This window comes from Cinclus cinclus, chromosome 22 (genome assembly GCF_963662255.1).
Source record: "Cinclus cinclus chromosome 22, bCinCin1.1, whole genome shotgun sequence".
NCBI classification, from domain to species: domain Eukaryota; kingdom Metazoa; phylum Chordata; class Aves; order Passeriformes; family Cinclidae; genus Cinclus; species Cinclus cinclus.
The window spans coordinates 5,139,663-5,146,381 of record NC_085067.1 but is presented as its reverse complement, the minus strand read 5'-3'; positions in this window follow the sequence as shown (position 1 = coordinate 5,146,381).

Below are 6,719 nucleotides of genomic sequence, written 5' to 3'. Positions count from 1 at the left end.
TGTCCAGCCCTTGGGTGGGCACCTTGAGCAAGGATGACTTAAAAACCTCAGAGCTGGGGGGGTCTGTTCCCACTCCTGGATGCTCCAGGAGCCCCAGCTGCCGCCTTCCCCCTGTGCCACAAATGTCAGTGATTTTCTTCTCGAAGAACACGTAAAAGTGGTCACGTCGAGTGTTTGTATTTTCTAAAAGCTGGCCAGGTGTTTTGAAGCATTAGTGGTGTGCTGTGCTTTTGGCTCTCTCAGAAATGCATCTCCAAGGGGCTGCAAAACCTCAGAAGGGCAGGAAAAGGGAGCAGGGAAGTGCCCAGGCTGTGCAGGAAAGAGCTCCCTTTCCTCAGTGCTGGATCTCAGCTGCTCCCCACACGATGGACAGAGAGCAGCTACCCCAAAGGGACCTGCCTGGGATAAACCTTCAATCCTTCCCACTCCTGACTTCAGGAATCACTGGCGAGAGCTGTGGCTGCTGAGACACAACAAAAATCTGCTCACGCACAAACCAGGGGTCTAAAATCTGCTCACGCACAAACCAGGGGTCTAAAATCTGCTCACACACAATACTGGGGTGTTCCTCTCAATACTATGAGCCCTGTCCAGAGGGAGAGCTTTGTTTTCTGGGGCAGGGTTAAATCCCAGCCTGCAATGTGCCTGGACACCACCCTCACCCTCCAGCCTTACCAAAACCAGGCTGGCACCTGTGCCTGCCCAGGATTTATTCAGTAAAAACCAATTTCCTACCAGATGTAAAAACTCCTGAGCTTTCAATGGGAGCATCTGATCCATTCTGGGAGGGACACATAAATCCTGGAGTCAGGGATCAGTAGCATCACTGACAAAAAGAGACCACGGCACTGAAGGGTTAAAAAAGGTACAACAGCCCTGGGGTTCATCCCCTCTCTCACTGCCACACAGCCAGCTGGGGTTTAAAAGCCCCAGAAAGCCTTGGGGTCACTTGGCCATGGCTGTTGCCCTCTGGACCAGAAGTGATTTTTTTCTAAAATGTTCCAGTTTTTTTTTTTTCAAAGAGAGGGTTTTGGGTTTATTGTATTTTTCATGGGAAATGGATCACCCCAGAGCAGCAGTGCTGGAACGTGCACTTTGGCTTTTTTGGAACCAGAATTTCATTGGATTCTAACCCTGGGGGAGGGCAGGAAAGTGGGAAAAGCTTCCTCTCCTTCGTGTTCCAAGGAGCAGACCTGAGCCCCTTTCTGTCCCAAGCCCTTCCCCTGAGCAGCTCCCTGCAGTGACTCCAGCTTGGCTTTTTTTGGGTGCAAACAGACTTTTGGTCCCATTGGCACTGCCCATTTATCTAGAAGGGCTTCAGGCTGCCAATGGTTGGTTGTCCTCCATTTCCAAGAAGGTAACTTAGAAAAAAAAACTCTTCTACTTTTAATACATTTGGCAACACTCAGTATGATTTGCATGTATCCAAGCCTTTTTTCCTTTTTTTTTTTATTCTAACTCTTTCCAACAGGCATGAAAAAAAAAAATACTTTCCAGTGAATATGGAATATTTCTGTTTGAAATAAAGGAGCTATCCATAAACAAAATAAATGATAATGTTTAATAAAGACACAGAGTTGAACTTTTTTCTCTGCCCAGGCTGAATGCCCAGGAAAAAAACAGAGGACAAGGCAGTGCTGAGAGCTGCTGGTCTGGGTTCTTCAGGGGGCTGGAGAAATAAAGAGCTCTGTTTATGGGATGGATTCTTCAGGGTGGGCACAAGGTGGACACAGAAGCATCATAAAAGAATCTTTTACATTTTAAATCTTGCCAGTGTGTAAAACAATGTGGGAGAAAAGAATGCTGAGAGTGGGGTAGTGCTCCACGGGGTGTTTATCTCCAACACTAATGCACTGAAGGAAAAAAGGCTGTTTATTTGCAGCAAGGTTTCTGTTCCAGCAATAAACCATGGGGACCAGGGAGCTGGGGGGAAAAATAGGGGGATTTAATCAAGAACAAGATTTCTCTTTAAAGAAAAAAAAAGAAAAAAAAAGAAAAAAAAAAAAACTGCAGCAATTTCCTCTTTCTACCCAGGTACCTCAGTACTGGGCTTTCCCCTCCTCATGCACAGCTGAAGCCCCTCTACCCGTTTAAATTATTTAAATCTCAAGCTCTTTGCTGCAAGGTTTTTATTCCTTGTTAAGCATTTGCACAGGAACCAGGGCTTTAGGAGCTGCCTGGACCCCCCAAGTTCACAAATTCACAAACCAGAGGCACTTTGCATTTAGATCAAGCTCTGCATCCTTTATTCCTGCTTTGCTCCATTCCCTGACAGACAAAAACCACCCAGGAGGCTGCTCCTGCCACATTTCCCCTCCAGCTCAGCTTCCACCTGCTGGGAAACACATCAGGCCATGGAGAAATAATTTAAATATATCCAGAGGGAGATCCCACATCCCACAGCCTTTGCCCTGTGCAGGTGTTGCACTTCTTGAGCCACCTCTGCTCCACTGGTACTGACAATATCCCTGTGCTCAGTGAGGATTTCTCCCTTCTGAGGCAGAGAAAGAGCTAGAAAGGGCCTTTTATCAATACAACCGTGCATGCTGGAGGATGCACCAAATTACTTTCATGGAAAAAGGGAAAAAAAATAAAAACAAAACCAGAGCTGTTGTAGAGAGAGCTGGTTATAAAAGCTTTGGCTCATCAGTGCCTTCCTCACAGTGTGAATTAGTTCAATTATCCACTTAGTGCACTTCAGGATAATGATGATCCTGTGGGCTCAGCACAGAGTGGGGTTTGGTTGGGTTTGGTTTTTTTTTAAAGAAAGCGGAGTGAGACACTTCCCTTCCCAACTCATCAACATCAAAACAAGCTCAGGGCTCACTCCACATATAATCAATGTTCCCTGGGCTACACTGGGCTTCTGCTTTGGGTCAGAAGCTTTTAACTGGCCTTAGATGAAGGATTCAAGGACTGAAAATCACTGCTGTTAGAATATTAAAGCAGAATGAGGTCATTTCTTGTCGAGGAGAGGGGGAAAGGGCCACCATAAAATAAATAAAGCATAAAATGCCTCAGCCTGGCTTGGTTGGTTCTCTCTCCACCAGCACCACAGCTCTGCCTCGGCATGAAGAAAAACAGTCTGGGGAGGAGATTTATGCCCTCAGCAACAAAAACGTAATTGGAAATCATTCTGTGCAGATTGAGGAGCCCACAGTGAGGGGAATGGAAACAGCAGGCAGGGAATGACAGAGGGATGAGAGAGGGATGAAAGGGCTGGTGCCACACTCCAGAGAGCTCCTTCCAGCTGGCTGATCTGGGGAGGGATTGCACCAAGGCTGGCTGTGTTCTGAAGGTGGTTTTTCACTTAAAATGAGGGTTATAGTCCCAGAGGATGGTCAGGAGCAGGAAAGAGGGCCAGGAAAAGTCACCCTCCCAGTCAGGGAGCGTGCGGCAGAGCAGAGGGAGACAAAAACATTGCTGGGGATGTCCAGAAGCTCAAAATGTTTAGGCCAAAAGCATTGCTGCTGCTCAGGGGCAGAAGTCAGCAAATGTCAACCCAAAATTGCTCAAATCTCTCCCAGAGGGAGAGCCAAAGAGTGACCTAAAGGACTAAGGGAACACCATGGGGATTATCCCACTAAAACTGCCTTTGGAGAGGGGAAAAGCCTTTCAGGGCTCCCCAGTGGTTCATCCGCCCTGGTTTCAGCAGCAGGAGGAGGTTTGTGAGCTCATGCTCAGGAGCACTCATGTCCTAGAAACACAAAGCTCCATTAGCTGGGATCTGCTATTGCCAAGGAAACTAATTGACCTTATTAGCAGAATTCAGGTATCAAAGCTCAGGAGAAAGGGGTAAAAAACAACTGACCCAGCCTCTGCAGTGAAATGTTCCTTGGTGAGCAGCTGATTCCATCTCCTGCCAACCCCTCTGGTACAAGGATGTCATCCTGTGATCCCACTTTCCCTCCACAGCAAGGGCAGTGGAGTTTTTCTCTGCCTGTGGGATGATTTCCACCAGCAGGCTGTACAAAGCACGAGGAGAGGAGCTTTTCAGCTCTATGAAATGTCTGTAACAGGAAATTCTGATGGACAGAGCCACCCCTCACAGTGCTCTGACTGCCTCCAGCCACTCCCCAGTCTCACCTCCCAGCTCCAGGCACATGAACATAAATATTAATTCATTATCATGAATAAATGGATGGATATCCCCAGGCTGGACAAGGCTTGAAACAACCTGGATTAGAGGGAGGTGTCCCTGCCCACAGCAGAATGTTGGAATGAGATGGGCTTTAAGGTCCCCTCCAACCCAAACCATTCTGGGATCTGTGTTTCTATAGATTGTTATCACAGGGTTTGTTCTCAAGGAGGAACACAAGAGCTTTGCTCGCTGGAGGAATCCTGGAACCCAAGCTGGCACTGCAGGAAAGGTATTGAGGAATAAAGTGTCATCTTTTAATGTGACAACTCCATCAGCCCATGGCTCAATTACCCCTGAGGGGTGGGGAATTGGAGGTGCTTTGTCTACAGTCCCTTCTGGCAGTTCTGGGTGTGCATTTTTTATCTCCCCCTCTGTGAATATGTAGGGACACAGCTGGTTTTACCTTCAGCTCAGCTGATGGTTTTACATAAAACTGAAGACCTGATTTAATAGAGTCAGAAAAGATGCAACCTGTTCACCACAGCCTTTAATTATGTGTGCAGTTTGCTGAATTTTCTTAGGTCCTAATAGCTTATTGATCCTGTGGTTTCTGGGCCATCTTTCTTCTTTGCTTTTTTATTAACTCAGTCTGAGGAGCAAATAAACCTGTGGGGTGGTTTGCATCCAGCAGGCTGAGATGAGCAATCCCAGCCTTCAGTGAGCCTGGTGCACGTGGCAGCTCTCAGGGAGCTGTTACTGGAAGGACAAATAGATTTGAGGTCTACAAAGAGGAGAGAAATACTAATATGTAACTCACTGAAGGATTGGCCTGGGCATTTATCACTGGATTTTCAAGGTGTGTGCTGTTAAACCATTTTATTCCTGGCTGTCCCTGTCAGCTCTGTCCTTCTCCATGGAAAACCAGAGTTCCTCTGGGTCAGGGCAAGGCTTTGGGGAGGTGCTTTGTGATTAGGATTTTGCAAGCAGCATTCACAGCCATCCTAAACACAATCAACACAATTTAACATAATTAAATCCTCAAAGCATCTTACTACAGGCCCAAATTCCTGGAATAGACATACAGAGACTCAGGCATGGATGGAAATCTATGGGATATTGGGCTACAACAGATGTGGAAAATCCAGCTGCATAAGCACAGGAATGAGCTTCCCTTTGGCAGCTGCTCCTTGGCTTGGAACTCACTCCAGGTAAGAGCTGCAATTCCAGCTCTTCTAGAAATGAAAAATAAGGCAGGAAAGAATCAATCACTTTCTGGTACCTGCTGCCCCAGGGATCTGACTCCTGATCCTAAAGTATTCCACTGCTGGGGAATTCTGCATGGAGAGAAACAGGCAGAAAATCCCAAAGGTGGACAGGCTTCAAACATACAAAATAAATGGCCCTCTGCTTGGGGCTGTGTGCACTTACACATCACTTTTTCTAAGAGGAGAACTTCACCATTCCTTTGTCGTTGTGGTTTCATCTTCACTGTACCTACCTGTTTGTGAAATCATGAATTCCAAGGCTCAGGATTTTCCCAAGATGTGCATTCCTGCAGGTTCAGAGCTCCCCTCCACCACAGGCACAGAAACAGCAGAGCTCAGGGCTGAAATGCAAACATTATCCTTTTTCTGTGCCAACCCCCAAAATGGGCTGAGCCTACAGGGCAGGGGCAGCCACCAGCCCAGAACTGCCCCTCAGCCTGGTGCCACATCCATTCTTCAAACCATTTTGGTGATGCTGATGGTTCTTCAGCCCTGTTCTCCTCCCTGAAACCCTTTCTTTGGCTCAGCTTCAGCCTCTGACCTGTTGCCAAGTGACACCACGTTGTTGCTGTCATCTCCAAAGACCTTTTTGAAGCATAAAAGCAGCACCTTTGAAATCCCTTGCCCTTGATGCAGCTCCTGTTTTGAATTTCCAAACAGCCTGGCCCTGATGCTGAAGCTTTATTTCACCTCTTCCAAAGCACAGCAGCAAACAGGCTGGTGGGGAGGTGACTGGATAGATTAAATTAAACTAAATTAAATTAAATTCAAAGTGTGTGTACCTTGGTGCAGGGGCTTCCCATCACTGTGCATTTCAAAGCTCCCAGCTTTGAAACAATTCCCATCATCTTCCCAGCAGGTATCCCCTGGATTTCAGTCAGCACAAAGAGTTTATTATTTACTGCCATGGTTGAAGGTAATAAAATACCTGATTTGACACAGTTCAGGAAAATTGCTTTATCCAGTGACTGACCAAATCCTCTGCCTGCTCCCAGCACGGCTCCAGGCTCCAGTTTCTTATCTGTAATGAGGGGATGTGGAACACTGCAGACTGCTGCAGGATTATCAGGTGGAAGCACAGATGTAAAACATTTATATTGGATATTTCAGCTGCTGCTGTTGTTGTGAGCTGCATTAAACAGCTCACAGATCACCTGAGCACCAGCACTGCACTTGCTGTCTGATAAGGGCTGATAACCAAATTACCATTGGTACCACTATTACCTTGACTCAGGTGTTTATTAATAAAGTTTCAGCAATCCAGGAAAATTTATTATTTTTTATTATAGCTGATAACCTCAAGTCTTAGCTGCAAGTTTGTCTTTAATGTGCTGTTAAACCTCATTCCATTATTCAGTGATAACAGCACCCAA